General features: G+C 36.7%; 1 protein-coding gene and 1 pseudogene across 1 annotated transcript in view; one reads left to right on the plus strand and one right to left on the minus strand.

The window, feature by feature from the left end:
* Agbl1 (AGBL carboxypeptidase 1) overlaps positions 1–17677 on the plus strand; it is an 832602-nt gene that overhangs the window by 740343 nt on the left and 74582 nt on the right. The gene's annotated exons all lie outside the window — the stretch shown is intronic.
* On the minus strand, positions 16468–16974 carry LOC101722566 (programmed cell death protein 5 pseudogene; annotated as a pseudogene).

Raw genomic sequence — 17677 nt, forward strand, 5'->3', positions numbered from 1 at the left:
AAGACTTAGGAAAACAAAGAACCACTTCTCAGGAGACCCAGATTTTAGTAGAAGCAACTATTTCAAAAGTCATAGCATTTAAAACACCAGTTTACACTAACACCTCATTCTAAATAAAACAATGAAATGAATATATGAAATACTCTAGATAAGCCAGCAATATGCAACAGCATATCTATCTACTCTATCTTTCTGTCACCTACCACTAATCCCTCCAAGAGTCCACTCTCACATGTGTATCTTTTAAAGAGTCCAGTTAAATTAGGATATCATTTCCTTCAAAATATGAAAATTCTTTCCTTTGCATTAGAAATAAAATCCATTTTGTATTCCTGTCTTAATGACCTGTCTCTAGTCTACTTCTCTCCATACTGATCTAACCATGTGTTCCAACCATAATAGTGTTTTTTCTCTTTTTTTCTTAAGTGTTTTGAAGAAGCTTCCTCATAAAGAAGTCTCAGCTAAAGGATCCATCTCAGAGGGAATCTCTTCAATTTCCAAAATAGCCATAGCCATTTCATATATGTCTTGTTCCTATGAACTCTGCTGCTTTATTCCCTGTATTTTAATTTTCATAATATGAGGATCTTTAGTTTACATCCTTATATATTCATTTTTTACCATTTTATACTGCTTATGATCTCCAAAAAAGCAAGAACAAGTCTTGTCATGTTCACGTTTATGTCTAGCCTAGCACCTGAAACTCCTTCTCCAAACAAATATTATTAAATGATTGAATAAATGAACTAAATAATGCATAAAATAAGTATTCTTATGTATTTCACAGTTTGTACACTCTTAACATCTCTTCAATGAATACAACTTTCATTAAATACTGAGCCAAAAGTTTTCAGTGCCAAAGAGCTGAGAATGTTCTTTTACCAATTGGTTACTTTGTGAGTCATTTGTTTTCTTTAACTTACATATTGTTTTAATTTTTATTTTATTAACATGTGTTCAATATCAATAGGGTTGATTGATATTTTAATGCAAACATACAACATACATAGGATCAAATAATTATCATTCATATGAAAAAAATTATCAAACTATAGCCCCTAGACCAAAATATGCACTCCCCATGGTTTTATAAATAAAGTTTTATTGGAATACAGCCTTGCTCACTTGCTTACATATTTTCTATGGCAGCCTTTGTGTCACAAAGCTGTGGAAGAAACAATGTGACTCTCAATGTTGAAAATATTTACTATTGGATTCTTTATAGAGAAAAGTTTACTGACCTTGGCACAAGGCAGTATATATTCAAAGATGAAAACTATGTGAGAAACAATGCTGCAAAATAAGAAAGGGAAATGAGAGGATTGACTGATGTTTTCTTTGGGTAAAATCTAGGAAATTTGACAGTGATCATATTGGAAGTATATACTCAAATGGTGTTGGATTGAAGCATGAGAGAGGCATCCACATTTCAGAGGGTAGGTCAGAAATGAGAAGTCTACTGGCTGAAGAATAAACTTCCCTTATAAGCTAGCTCTGTATTCTTTTGCTACAAGACATAGTTCTCTTCTCTTCCACTTTACATGGGAGTTCCTACTCCTACCTCTGTTAGAGTCTCCTGTCTGTGAAATCTGAAGTGTAGGGAACACTGCCATCTTCAAGATGAATGGTTTCCTCCATTGAATTACAATTACAAGTTTTAGTCAGTTCATTATTCCATCTAGTTTTTGGGTCCTGACAGTTACATGTAGAAACTAATTGAATTGGCTTTACCTCAAGGCATTCCCGTAAGATCTTACCTTGCTATGTGGGAATTTTTTTGGCTCACTGACCAATTTAGCCTTAATTTCCCTGTTCCAACATAAAAACAATTATTTTCCTATTTGTCCTCTGGAATATTTTACATTCTTTTCCTATCCTTTTTCTATTCTTTCCATTATTTCCATTCTTTTCCTATTCTTTTTCTATTTCACATTTTATGGAACACAGTGTTCTCTATATAAAGGGACAAATCACTGACCTATAATTTAGTGTGTTACACACTAAGCTTCTTCTATAAGAAGCTATAGAGGAGTTTCACAGTAAACCCTTATTCTTTTTCATAGCCTCCTTCTAAATTAATTAGAAAAAAATGTATAGAAGGGGTGGGTATTAAACTGTATTAATCAACAACCTCTTTTTTTCCTTTCTGGTATTTTATATTTTGGGCTACGAAAGATACTGCCTAGTAACAATATTTGGTTGGTTGGCTATGGTGAAATTATTCTCGAATGTTCACCATAGTCTATGCCAGGTCTTTAGGTTTTTGACTGCTTCACTAGCTTACATCAAATTCACAGAGTTTTACTTGGTGAAGAAACTAAAATGTAAGTTTATTCAATCACTATGATCATTGTAACAGCCAGAACTATATACATGAGAAGACTAATTATAATCCAAAGTTTTAGTGAGTGTAGAATTTAGGTGGAGGAAGGACAGATGCTGGCTGGAACATTACATCACTGGCATTGGATACCCACCGCAGGTACATCCATCTCCCATTAAGAGTTTCATTATCAAAGGACAAGAAAACTACACCGTGGATCAGAGAAACTAATCCTCTGAAAAGTGCCACATGAGTACTCCCAATACCAGCTTCTCTGATACTGATTTTCTACATATACTCTGTTGAAATAGTTCTGCTTCAGTTATTGTCATACAATCAATTATTCTATCAAGTCTTACTCTTTCTACTCTTTGCCAAAGGGACACTCACCCTCAGATGATGATTTCTGCATATTTCCTGTTTGATTCATTGCATGTTAAATTTATTAGTTTGACTCCTAAAGCTCTGCAGTAGCTCACTGCTGTCTTACATGCTATCAGTATGAAGCAGGGTTTCTAAACCTTGGTATTACTGACACTGGGGACCAGATTATATTTTGTCATGTGGATCATAGGATGTTTAGCAGCATTCTTAACTCCTACCCACTATAAATTAATAGCAACCCCTACTCTACCCTCAAAATTATAACAAATAAATATGTTTCTTTGCACTGCCAAATGTCTCTTGAGAATCAAAATTGCCTCTTGTTTGAAATCCCCTGATATCGGATAGTTAGGTTTAGTAAGAGAAGAACTTGATTCTGGTCAAGATTTAGGGACAAAGCATTCATGCAAGTAAAGCTGGACTTCTAGAAAGTCTCCTTATCAGAGTAAGTGTGTTTATAAAAATCAGTTCATAGCTCAGATTACTTCTCATGAACCAAATATGCTTAAATATTTCTCTAGTTTGGATGTGAAATGTCCCCAAATGCCCATGTGTTAAAAATTGGTACTCAGTCCTGCCATGGGACAGTGGTGGAACCTTTAGAAGGCAGGGCCTTCTGGCAGGAAGTTGACTCATTGGTGGTGGCCTCATGAAGGGGATATTAAGACCCTGCCTCCCCTACCTCTGCCTCTCATGCGGTGAATAGGCCCCTGATATGTGTCCCCACCATGATGCACTGAGCTGCCACAGGCCCAAGGCAACAGGGCCAAGTGATGATGGACTCAAACCTTTCAAACTGAATCAAAATAAATCTTGCCTCCATTTAACTGATTACATCAATTATTTTGTCACAAAGATAACTAATGCAACAATATTTCCTAGCAAGTCACCATTTTCTCATATCCATTTGGGCAGATGTTTTAGAATATCTAAGTAAAGAATTTTGCTCAGTTATATAGAGCATTACATTTTTAGTGGGAGAGAAAAGTACTTCAAAATTTGAAGTCTGCCTAATGTATATCAATATACATGACTGACTTCAACTGTGAAACCTATTGTGCATTTCAATTTCTATGGGTCCTTCAAATCTTTAGGTCCATCATTACAGTCCTTAGGATTCCAGATACTGACATTAGAATCTCTTAGAATTACAGACAAAAACTCATGTAGACTTATTATGACTAAAGTCTACTATTCTCCTTACCATGGAGCTTCTTTAATGAAGACTTAGTTTTAAAGAAATGAGTTTAGCCTATAGGAATCTCAGTTAACCAAGTCACATTTTTGTTTTACTTTGCAGTATTAGAACTACTTTACTTTTAACTTTTTATCTCTTTAAATACATTTCCAAGTATCTATCTTAAAAACCTTAGGGTTTTGAATTTCTGAAGTTTCAGGAAATCCTCTTCAGACATATGCCTGATATGTGTTACTAGTTTTCCCAGCCTTTGTATACTGCTTTCCAACTCTGGTTGGGTTGGGAACTCTGATAGTCATTGAATGCCTACCTCTCTGGAGGAAGCTTCCATTATCCTACTTGAAGCTTTGTTGTTCATTGAACATCACTTGGTCCTGGCTGAAGGTTCATCTTCAATTCACTTGCCTCTTTATTGCCACTGCTTATCTTTACTGGTACGCTAAAGGGAAAAATCACATCCATGAACTTTGGGGTTAGATGCCCAGAAAGAGCCTTTGGCTTCAGGAAAATTGTTTTCTACCCTGATAGACTCCCTGAAATAAGACACTATTAGGAGACTGGCTGCTTACTCTAAACTGTGAAGAGGTGAATATATAGAGAGTAAAATTCAAACAAGTTTCTCACAAAATTGCCTACCTTATACGCTACAAGTCACTTAGCCATCTTTTATTTTGTCCTGTTGTGTCATAGAAGAAGAATACTTCACCTAGAAGTCCAATAGAGGTTTGAAGTAGACTCTCAAAAATAGAAATAAATATAATCTGAAAGATGGAAACTATTTATTGGAAGCTCCTCTGCATGGATAAATTCATTTTGTTTGTTTTAGACATAAGCAATTTGCTTTGGTCCCTGCTCTGCTCCTACAGTACTCTGCATTTTACATACCATCGCATGGGCATTTTCATCAGACTAACTGTTCTCCTCATGCCATTTTAATTTCTGGAGTGAATAGAGCATGCAATGCATACCTTGGTGTAACATAACATAGTGCCTGGGCCAAATCAACACTTGTGAATATTAAATCTTCCTTTATTGGTATTTACTCTAATTTCCCATTGCTCAATTATCATATTGTTTTCAAAGGCACAATTAATTGTTATAGAAAAGCTGGGTAAACTCATCTAAAAGGTAACAGTTTCCTTAGCTTTTGTCAACTATGAATACAGCTGCTATTAAAACATCCATTTTTAGGTTTGGGTTTTTGAGTGAACATGAGTTTTTAATTTCTTTTGAGTTACCAATTAGTGTAATTGCTTGGTTAGATGGTAAAAATATATTTAGTTTATAAGAATCAGCCAAACTCTCTTCCAAAGTGGTTGTACCATTTTTTATTACCACCAGCAACGAATAATGGTCTCCATCCTCAACATATTTGGTAGTGTTCCAGATTTTTCCCATTTTAATAGGTATGTAGTGGTACCTTAACTTGTTTTAATGTACATTTCCTTGATGACATATGATGTGGAGCATCTTGCCATATCCTTATTTGCCATCTGGGTATATTCTTTGGTGAAATATCTATTAGCCCTATTTTTAATTGGGTGGTTTGTGTTTTTATTGTCAAGTTTTCAGAGTTCTTTATATATTTGGGATTATCCTTTATCAGATGTGTCTTTGGCACATATTTTCTACAAGACTATGGTTTGTCCTTTAATTCTATTGATGTTGTATTCGCACAACAGACTTCTTTAGTTATTTCTTTTATGCAATGTGCTTTTGGTATTGAATCTTTTTAGAAAATTTGTTTCCTTATCCAAATGACTTCTAACTTTTCACTTATGTTATTTCTAGGAACTTTATAGTTTTGCATTTTACGTGTAAGTGTATGATCCATTTTGAGTTGATTTTTTTGAAGGATTTAATATTTGTCTCTGTATTAAATTTTGCGTGTATATTTCCAGTTGTTCCAGCATTATCTGTTGAAGGCTGTCTTTGCTTCTTGGTCAAAAATTAGTTGACTGTGTTTACATGGGTATATTTATGGGTTCTCTAATTTGCTCTATTGATCTAATTGTCTGTTCTTTCACCAATAGGACATAGCCACTATTACTATAGTTTTGTAGTATTTTTTGAAGGAATGTAGTGTCAGTATTCCAAAAATCTTATTTTTCTCTTTCACTGTTGTTTTGAATATTCTAAGTTTTTTGGCCTCCCCATATAAACTTTAGCATCAGTTTGTCAATATCTATAAAATAATTTGCTATGATTTTGGTTTAGATTGCATTAAATCTATAAATCGTTTGGAATAACTAATACCTTGACAATATTTGTCCTCCTATCCGTGAATACAGAATATTAGGATATCTATTTTTCATTTCTTCTTTGATTTTGTTCATCAGAGTCCCCACCACCACCACCACACTGACATGGGATTTGAACCTAGGGCTTTATCACTGAGCTACACCTATCATGTAGATCTTCTTGACATATTTTATTAGTTTGATTCTCATATGTAAATGGAGTTGTGCTTTTAATTTCAGATTCTACTTTCTTGTTGCTAGAAAGTACTGAGTGACTTTTGTATATTAATCTTGTATGTTACAAAGCTTTGCTATAATCACTTATTAGTTACAGGGCTTTTTCTTGATTCTTTCAGATAATACACATAGTTGGTCATGCCATCTGAGAATAAAGACAACTTTATGTCTTCCTTCCTATTCTATTTTAATTCATTTTTTGTCTTAAAGTGTTAGCTAGAACTTTCAGTGTAATGATTAAAAGGAGTGGTGATGGGCATCTTTGAATTGCACTTATTGTTAGTGGGAAAGATTTCAGTTTCTCATCATTATCCTGTATTGCTACCTGACTGAGAGTATTTTTTTAAACTATGAATGGTATTATATTTTTTCAAATGCTCTTTCTGAATCTATTAATGCTATCATGTGATTATTCTATTTTTCTTTTTTATGTGATGGGTTGCATTGATTGATTTTCAAATGTCAAACCAGTCTTATGTACTTAGGGTAAACCTCACTTGGTTGTTGTCTATAAATCTTTTTGTATATTGTTAGATTTGAACTGCTAACATTTTGTTGAGAATTTTTGCATTTTTGTTCATAAGAGTTATTGATCTGTTGCTGTCTTTACTTCTAATGTCTTTGATTTTTGTATTAGGTTAACGATGGTCTCAGAATTAGGCAGGTTCTGCTAGTGTCTCTGAAAGAGATTCCAGTAAATTGATACCATTTCATAAACGCTTGGGCTTCAGTGTTTCTCTCTAAGTTAGACTCTTACAAAACATCAGCAGGGTGGTCTCTAGTTAACTAGTTTCTCCAAGGGCAGGTCTTGTTAAGAAGAACTGAGTGCTCTCACATTTCATGATGGCTCCCTTTCCTCTATCCCTGCTAGAAGCACAGGGAATTTTTACTAGAAGAACTTGGTCCGGTTTTTTGGAGGTAAATCTCAAAAAACTGGGGGACACCTGTGTGAGTTTCCCTGGAGTTTTTTTTTTTTAACTCTAAGTTGAACACTGTGAGCTTTCAACATTTCATCAATTGCAATATAGTTTCACTGCAAGACCTGGAATTGTTTCTTGCACTATATTCTACCTGCGAGTCTCTGATTTTTTTTTTTTGGTTAAATTCTTTTATTGGTACATTTTTGGTATACATACAATACGTTTACATTTATCATTGGGTGCTTGTACTTGTACATGATGTATCTTGGTTCTTATTTTTTCCCCATTCCCTGTGCTCCCTTCACCCCTCCACCCTTCCCTATTTACAAAGACTTTGTTTCCATTTTTTCCTTTTCTCATAATTTTTTCTTTCCCTTCTTTCCTTTCCCCTTCCCGTCCCACTTCCCCTACCGCTTTGGACCTTTTCTTCCTATTTCAAATTATCAGTTATTCATTTTAATCATTTTAATCCTTATTTACACTTTCAATTTCTCACACTACAGAAACTATTTGGTATTTACACATGTGTGTCCTATTTATTTCACTTCTGATCTTTTAAGCTGAGGCTCTCTATATTCATCTTTCGGTCTTCCCAATCTTAGGGGCAATGGTTTTCCCAATGTCCTCACCTCTCCTTCAGCTCTTAGAAGAGTTGTTGATTTTTTAAGTCTGTTCAGCTTTTTACTTGTTGTTGTTCCAAGGCATGTGGTATCACGGTACAGCAAAATATACTATCTCTATGGTATTAATAAATTCTGCCTCTACCATTGAAGAGATACTTCTTTGACTTGTGCTTTGGGCTTTTGTTAAAATGAGGACAATTTAACCATAATGTCCTTAGTTCACTAAGCCTTAATAAAAGACACAACCTAAGATATTATGTCCAAATATATGTTCTATCTTCAGAGATACCATCTCATTTTCAGTCTTACCTGCTGTTTACGTATCTCTTCTTCCTCTCATTTACTTTGTTTGAATAAACTATTCCTTTTCTTTTTGTTCCACCCAGCCCATGCTCCAATCACACTAGTTCTCCAAAAGTAGTTTTTTAAAAACCATCCCAAATAGGAGGTGCACATTTCTTACATTGCAATTCACAAACAGCACTCAAAGCCTATCAGAAAAAAAGGTATCTACTGAGAATAAAACTACAAGATCACATCTTTCCAGAAATATTTCTTAAATGTAGTTTGTGCTAAGAAAAAGGTCTAAGCGAGACCAGTGATGTTATCCTTGGGAAGAGCAGAACACAGAGGACTGGGGATGGTATTTGTCTATACTGAGACCCTACAAGAGGCTCTCCATTACCTTGGCAGTTCCCTTTTTACAGCAAGGAAATTGGCCAGACAGATAAAATAGAAGTATTGCTGAGATGACCTAAACATATATCATTCTTTCTGAGTTGACTGGATTCTTTCCAGAAGATTTTGTTAGCAAAAAAAGAGAAAGGAGATGAAATGTCAGAAGGCAGAGGCAGAGAAGGAAAATAACACATTAGGTGGAAAGCTGTATTTGGAGGAATGCAAGCCCTGTAGACACATGCTGAATGCAAGTGAGGATTTCAGAAATGATGTGCCTTGGTGTTAATCTTGAAGGGCCTATGGATGTTTTCAAATGTATTTTAGAAATTTATTATATTTACAATTGTTAACCGATCTGTCTCTGGAACTTGACATTTTCAGTACACATATCATGGTTTAGATTCTAGAGTCTGATAAATTAGGTTTACATACTAGCCTTATCACTTAATAGATATGGGACTTGAGCAAGTAATTTAATTATTCTAACTGAAACAAATTTATTAACAGAGCTTCACTAATTCATATTAGTTACTCAATAAAAAGACAAGACAGACAAGATAAGGCAGACTGATGTATGGGTGGATGGGTACAATAATTTGAAACTGTGGATCTAAGAGAAGAAAAAAATATACAATTTGAATTCTTACATAGAGGAAACAGATTTGGTTATTTTGGCTGTTAACAGTGGAAAAGAATTCAAGTGTTCATTCTCCAGGAGGAGCATGAAATCTCATCTATCAATATGAACAAAATAAGTACAACTCTATGTGCCTTGAGTGTTTGGGCTTTTAGGAAGTGGAAGGCTTTTATTGAAGGGTGGCACAGAAATCACCCAAGAATGTTGTTCTGGATTCTGAGCTCCTCAGATAGATCGATTTCACTCTAATGAATCAGTCCTTTGAAACAGGCACCTCTTCCTCAGCTCTGTGGCTAGGAAAAGCCCAGCCAAGCTGTGGGGCCGATCCTTTTCCATTTCAGTGGAATTAGGAGTTTGTCTTCCTCTGAGTTAGAAATGGGCTGGCAGAAGAAATGATACGGGAGCATCCCATAGGGTGCTCTGGAGGATCAGCCAATCTAACCATTGATGAAGAGTCTAGAGGGGCTCATTATGTAGGAAAATGTTCTTCTTTGTAGCAGAAAGGTGAGGACTATGCTTCATGTTCGTGAGCTGATTATTTGGCTCATTCCAATTAGTACTGAATCCAAATGGAATAGTGTATTTTTCTATAATTCTTCCAATTATCCAAGTATTCTCTGGGAGAACACGTTCTTTCCTTCCAACTGAAAGCAGAGAATTCAGCTCAGCTATGAGGCCTGTTGATTAATGCCACTGAATTAGTGATGCTTGTGATTTGGTCAGATGTGTAGCCTTCTTTGCCAGCATGCAATTGCCTTTAGAGAGCCTGTACTCCCTTTCCTTTGCTTCCTTAATGACCTCATTAGACAATGAATCTGATCTGGAAAATGCTTATAAGTCTCCCAGCCTGTGTAATTGCACCCAAGATGGCATTTAGGCTCTTATAAACAGGTCAGATACCATCATTTGTGGTGGGCAAGGGAGGATTTTGGAGTGGTTTCTGAGCAAAGAGCAACAGGTCCTGACAGTGTGCCTCTAACTCAGAGCTACAGATGAGTAAACAGTAACAGCATCCTTAATGGACAACAGCAAAAAACGGGAGAGGCCTGAAGAGTGTACATCTCTATTCACTACAGCCCAACATTCCTGACAGGGTTCTTCAAAGGAGGAGCACATTGAATCAGCAAAACTTCATTTAGCCTTGGCAGCTTGATGGCCCTGTTGTGGAGAGAGTGCCAGATGTCCCAGCAGCAAGAGCAATACAGTTTGAATGCAGTGAGCACTGGAGCCAGGCCTCATTTTTAATTTATTTTACAATGATTCACAAATAGTGAAGTATCAGGATCTTTTTTTTTCTTAAATTCTTTTATTGGTACATTTTAGGTATACAACACATTTACATTTCTCATTGGGAACTTGTACCTTTAACTGATGCTTCTTAGTTCTTATTTTTTCCCCATTCCTAGCCTTCCCTTCACCCCCTCCACCCTTCCGTACTTACAAAGACTTTGTTTCCATTTTTTCCATTTCTCATCATTTTTCCTTTCCCTTCTTTCCTTTCCCCTGCCCCTCCCACTACCCCTACCCTTTTGGACCTTTTCTTCCTATTTGGCATTATTGATTATTCATTCTAATCATTGGTACATTTTAGGTATACAATATAATGACATTCATCATTGGAAATTTGCGCCTTTACATAATCTCTCTTGGTTCTTATTTTTCACCCTTGCCCAGCCCTCCCTTCAACCCCTGCATTCCTCCCTATTCACAAAGATTTTGTTTCCATTTTTCCATTTTCTCATATTCATTCCGTTCCCTTCTTTCCTTTCCCCTACCTCTCCCCCTTCCTTCCCCTTTGCCCCTTTTCTTCGTATTTCACATTACCTATTATAGTTTTAGTCCTTATTTACACTTTCAGTTTCTCACACCAGAGGAACTATTCAGTATTTATACATGTGTATCCTATTTATTTCACTTAAGAGTATCGCCTCAATGTGCATCCATTTAGCTAAAAATGTCTCTAATTTCTCTTTTTTATGGCTGAGTAGTACTCCATTTTATAAAAAAAAAACACATTTTCTTTATCCAGTCTGCAGTTGATGAGCAATTGTGCTGTTTCCAAGTTTTAGCTATTACAAATTGTGCTGCAATGAACATGGGTGCACATATATCACTGTGGTATGATACTTTTAATTCTTTAGGGAAGATCCCCAGTAGTAGAATAGCAGGGTCAAATGGGACTTCCAGTCCTAGTTCTTTGAGGTATCTCCATACTGATTTCCACAGTGGTTGCACCAGTCTACACTCCCACCAGCAGTGGAGCAGAGTTCCTCTTTCCCCACAGCCCTGCCAGCATTTGTTATTGGTTGATTTCCTGATAGCAGCCATTCTTTCTGGGGTGAGGTGGAATCTCAGCGTTGTTTTCACTTCCATCTCTCAAATGACCAATGATGTTGAGCATTTTTCCATGTATTTATTTGCTATTTCTACTTCTTTGTCTGAGAAATGTCTATCCATTTCAGATGCCCAGTTTTGGATTGAGTCTTTAAATTTGGGAGGTCTGATCTTTTCAAGTTTGTTATAGATTCGAGATAGTAGACCTTTGTCTGAGGAAGAGCAGGGGAAGATTTTTTCCCACATTGTGAGTTGTCTCTTCACACTGCTGGTGGTTTCTCTTGCTGTGCAGAAGCTTTTTAATGGGAAGAGATCCCACTTGTAGATAGTTTTTGCTAGTTCATGTGAAACTGAGGTTTTGTTCATAAAATCTTTTCCTACACAATGTCTTCAAGAGTTCTACCTAACCTCTGTTCCAGCTGCTTCAGCGTTTCTGCTTTAATATTTACATCTTTAATCCATTTTGACTTTAGTTTTGTGCATGGTGAGAGATATAGGCATAGTTTTAATCTTTGGCAAGTTGAAACCCAAGTTTTAGAGCACCATTTATTAAAGAGGCTATCTTTCCTCCAGTGAGGGTGTTTGGCACCTTTGTTAAACATGAGGTGGCTGAGTATGTCTGGCATTGTTTCTGCATCTTCTAATCTGTTCCACTGGTCCTCAAGCCTGTTTCTTCACCAGTACCATGCTGTTTTTAACACAGTAGCTTTGTAGTATAGTTTCAAGTTGGGGATTGTGATACCCCGTGCCATGTCTCTGTTACCTAGAATTGCTTTTGCTATTCTGAGTCTCTTCTTGTTCGAAATAAATTTTTGGATTGTTTTCTCAAGGTCTGTAAAGTATGCTGCTGGGATCTTAATTGGAATTGCATTGAATCTATATAGCAGTTTTGGAAGTATGGCCATTTTCACTACATTAATCCTTCCTACCCAGGAGCAGGGGATGTCTGTCCATTTTCTGATATCATCTTCAATCTCTCTTTTCAGAGTGCTATACTTTTCAGAGAAGAGGTCTTTGATTTCCTTTGTTAGGTTGATTCCTGGGTATTTCAGTTTTTTGGATGCTATTGTGAAAGGAATTATTTGCCCTATTTCTCTCTCAGTGAGTCTGTCATTGGTGTAGAGGAAAGCTATTGATTTTTGTGTGTTGAACTTATAAGCAGCTACTTGACTGAATATGGTTATTAAGTCTAGAAGACTTTTGGTGGAATTCTTGGGGTCTTCCATATACAGTATCATGTCATCTGCAAAAAATGACAATTTGACTTCTTCATTTCCTGTCTTTATTCCTTTTATTTCTTTCTCTTGTCTAATTGCTCTGGCCAATGTTTCCAAAACTATATTGAACAAGAGTGGTGATAGTGAACATCCTTGTCTTGTACCTGATTTTAGTGTGAAGGATTTCAGTTTTTGACCATTTAGTATGATATTAGCTGTTGGTTTTTCATAGATGGCTTTTGTCAGTTTGAGGTAGAGACCATCTATTCCAATTTTTTGTAGGGTTTTTATCATAAATGCATGTTGGGTTTTGTCAAATGCTTTTTCTGCATCTATGAAGATAATCATATGGTTTTTGTCCTTGGCTCTATTGATATAGTGTATTACATTGATTGATTTGTGTATGTTGAACCATCCCTGCATCCCTGGGATGAATCCCACTTGATCAGGGTGTATGATCTTATTGATAATCTTCTGCATGCTATTTGCCAGCATCTTATTAAGGAATTTTGCATCTATGTTCATTAGTGAGATTGGCCTATAGTTCTCCTTTTCAGTTGGGTCTTTCTCTGCATTGTGGATCAAGGTGATGCTTGCTTCCAGGAAAGAATTTGGGAGTATTGCTTCCCTTTCAATTTCATTGAAGAGTTTAAACAGTAGTGGCAGTATTTCCTCTCTAAATGTCTTGTAGAATGCAGCAGTGAAGCCATCAGGGCCTGGGCTTTTCTTAGTTGGTAAGTTTTTTATTATGTTTTCAATTTCATTGGCTGATATTGGGTTGTTTAGATATTTTAGGTCTTCTTCATTCAACTTTGGTAATTCATATGTATCTAGGAATCTGTCCATTCCTTCTGTGTTGTCCATCTTATTGTCATATAGGTTCTGGAAGTAGGTATTGATGATCCTCTGGATTTCTGCTGGGTCTGTTGTAATTTCAGCCTTTTGATTCCTAATTGCATGGATTTGGGCCTTTTCTTTCCCTTTTCTGATAAGGTTGGCTAAGGGTTTGTCAATTTTGTTGATTCTTTCGAAGAACCAATTTGGCTTCATTGATTTTTTTGTATTGTTCTCTTAGTCTCCATTGCATTGATTTCTCCTCTGATCTTTATAATTTCCTCCCTTGTATGAGCTTTCGGGTTGTCCTGCTCTTCTTTTTCTAGAAGCTTGAGGTTCAGCATCAGGTTGTTTATTTGGGGTCACTCTGTTTTCCTAATATGTGTAGTCACTGCTATGAATTTCCCTCGTCAGACTGCTTTCATTGTGTCCCATAGATTCCGATATGTTGTATTGTCATTGTCATTTACTTGAAGGAGCTGTCTGATTTCTTCTTTAATTCCCTCTGTGACCAATTGGTTATTCAGATGTGTTTTGTTCAATTTCCATGTGTTTATGAAATTTTTCAAGTTTCTTTTGCTATGGATCTCCAATTTCATCACACTATGGTCTGATAATATACAGGGGATAACTTCAATTCCTTTGCACTTACTTATACATGTTCTATGTGTGAGTATGTGGTCTATTTTGGAGAATGACCCATGTACAGTTGAGAAGAATGTGTATTCTGATTTTGTGGGGTGGAAGACTCTGTAAACATCTATTAAGTTCATTTGTTCAAGAGTTCAATTGAGTCCTAGTATTTCACTACTTATTTTTTGCCTAGTTGACCTATTTGTGACAGTGAGGTGTTGAGGTCCCCCACTACAATTTTATTAGTGCATATATGACTTTTCATGTCCATTAGTATTTGTTTTATATAGTTGGGTGCACTAGTGTTTGGTGCATAGATATTTATGATTGTCATCTCTTCCTTTTGGATTGTTCCCTTTAAAAGGATGTAGTGTCCTTCTTTGTTTCTCTTAATCAGTGTTGGTTTTAAATCTACTTGATCTGCAAAGAGGATAGCTACTCCTGCATTTTTTTTGGTTCCCGTTGCATGAAGTATTGTTTTCCACCCTTTAACTTTCAGTCTATGAGTTTCATTTTGAATCAAGTGTGTTTCTTGTATGCAGCATATTGTTGGATTTTGCTTCTTGACCCATTCTGCCAGTCTATTTCTTTTGATTGGTGAATTGAGACCATTAACATTGATGGTTATAACTGCAATGTATTGACTTGTCATTACCATGACGTTTTCTTTTTGTTGGGTTCTCGCCCTTTGCATTTAATTTCTTGTCATGCCAGATGGGTTCACTGTGCTTTGCTTCCTGGGGTTGTGATCCTCAATGTCTGTTCCTAGGATATTGTGTAAAATTCTTTGGAGTGCTGGTTTGTTATTCATGAAGTTCCTAAGGTGCTCCTTGTCATGAAAGTATCTTAATTCTCCATCAATTTTGAAAGATAATTTTACAGTGTACATCAATCTGGGTTGGAGGTTGTTTTCTTTTAGGGCTTGGAATATGTTACTCCAAGCTCTTCTTGCCTTGATGGTTTGTGTTGAGAAGTCTGCTGTGATTCTGATGGGCTTTCCTTTGTATGTGATTTGTTTCTTTTCTCTAACTGCTTGTAGAACTTTGTTCTTCTGTTGAGTTTCTGGAATCTTAACAATTATATGCCTATGTGTAGATTTTTTTTTTTTTTGCTCAAGGCTATTTGGAGTCCTATATGCCTCACTTATTTGTATGTCAAGTTCTTTTCCCCTGCTTGGGAAGTTTTCTGCCATCACTTCTGTGAAAAGTTTTTTATGTCATCTACACTCTCTCTTGTTTCTTCTTTGACTCCAGTCAGTCTTATGTTACTCTTCTTTGCACCATCTAGCAGCTGCTGGATTGATTTCTCATGTTCCCTTACAATTTTGAAGCAATTTTTCTTTTCCTGGTCACTAATTGCAATCTTATCTTCTGTATCTGAAATTCTGTCCTCTCATTGGCTCATTCTGCTGTGTAGACTTTCAGTGGAGTTTTTCATCTCCTGCAAATGTATTTGCATCTGTTTTATGGATTCCATTTGTTTCCTATGTTGGGATTCCATCATGTTCCTTGGCTCCTCTCTAGATTTATTAATCATGTCTTGCACTAGGGGCACAATCTCTCCTGTTATCTGAGAAATTATTTCTGATTTCATTTTTTCCACATCCTCTTTTGTTGCCAGTTCAGTGGGTCCAGGTCCTTCAATATCAGAGTGTTCCATCTCATTTCCCTTTGGAGCTTGCTTTAGGTGATCTGAACGTGTGGTTTTGAGACTTATTTACATGTCTTCCCATTTCGACCTGGGGAAGTGGCGGGGGGCAGTGCTGTTGGCACCCATGTGGCTCACCTCCTCTGAGCTGAGAGAGGTGGAACAGTGGCTCAGAAGTCCCTTCCTCTGGGCCAGGAGCTGTGGGACAGTGGCTCAGAAGCCCCTACCTCTGGGCCGGGAGCGGCCAGACAGATGGTGACCTGGAAGCCCCTCCCTTTGGGCAGGAGCAGTGGGATAGCAACTCAGAAACCCCTTCTTCTGGCTGGGAATGGCAGGATGGATGGCTGCCCAAAAGCCCTTTCCTCTGGGCTGGGCTGAAATATCAGGATCTTAAGGAATGGAGGAAGGGTATCAGTAGGGGTGAAAACAGTGGTGGAAGTTGGATTCGATACTAGCTTTCATGTAGGGATATCTGATGAGCCTATAACACAGGAAAATTAATCAAGTCGAAAATGAGGGGTTTTTTGTTTATTTGTTCTATCCTCTTTTAATGATACTTAAACAACTTTTTTTGCATAACAAGTTTATTTTTTTAAAGGCATATAGACAAAACAAAGTAAACATTTAAATGGATTTTTATCTTCTGCCCTAAAATTGTTCCATTAAGTGTCAGTCTCTAAACATTTTGAGTTCAGTAATCATCATCTTCATCAGAGTCCATTACTTTTCTTCTGTTGAATTTAACCGTTGTTTTCTTTTCTGTTTATTGGCTTACTTTTTCAAGGATTTCTTTTAAACCTTGTTCTGAGACCTTCCCACTTAGCTGTCCATACTTTGCTATCTGTATAAGGTAATTCTCTACTGCTTTCATTTTTTCAGGCTTTACAAGTGCTAAGTTACTTAACCTGGCCTGGGCTGATTGATCCAGAACTTGCACTAAGTTACTGTTTCTCATTTCTGCTTCCCTGTGCTTTGCTTCCTGTTATGCTGCATCATTAGGATCCCCATGTTTTGTCTGCAGCTCAGCCAGCCTCTGCTTCCTCAGCGCCACCAGCTCCTCATCTACCATGGCGTGACCATCGTGGAATAGCAGTAGTAGCCACTATGTTGTTCTATCCTTCTTATGATACTATTCAGAAGAAGGCTTCCCAAACATTATCCCCCAGGTTGGGGAACAAAGCAACTGAAAATGATGAAATATTTTCCTTTCTCCTTCAAACCTTAAATTTCTGGACTGACTGAATTAATGTCTCCTAACTAAGCTCTACAGCTAGCCCCTGACCTCATGAAGCATATACTGAAGATATTTCTTAACAGCTCTCTTGAGAGATGATTTACATGCTACAAAGATCCATCCACAGTAAGTGTCAGGGTCAATGGTTCTCAGCAAATCGTGGAATTTTGGAATTGTCACTATAATCTACTTTTAGAATATCATCATTGTCCCAGTTTTCCCTGTGCCAACAGAATTCAATCCTGTTCCCCTTCTGCCCAGTCCCAGCCCAGACAAGAACTAACCTCTCTTTTACTACAGATTTTTTTTCCCTAGAAGCCTTGTACACATAGAATCATATAATACACGGTCTCTTGCATCTGGCTTTTTCCTCACAACATATTTTTGAGATTTATTTATTGTGTAGTGTGTGTCAGCATTTGGTTCCTTTTAGATGGCTGAGTAGTATTCTGCTGTGTAGATATATGATACCACATTTCATTTATTCATTCATAATTGATAGATATATAGACTGTTTCCATTTTGTGGATATTATGTA

The sequence above is a fragment of the Heterocephalus glaber genome, unplaced genomic scaffold (assembly GCF_053883595.1).
Source record: "Heterocephalus glaber isolate CG9 unplaced genomic scaffold, H.glaber_assembly_v1.0 deba00001531, whole genome shotgun sequence".
Classification (NCBI taxonomy): domain Eukaryota; kingdom Metazoa; phylum Chordata; class Mammalia; order Rodentia; family Bathyergidae; genus Heterocephalus; species Heterocephalus glaber.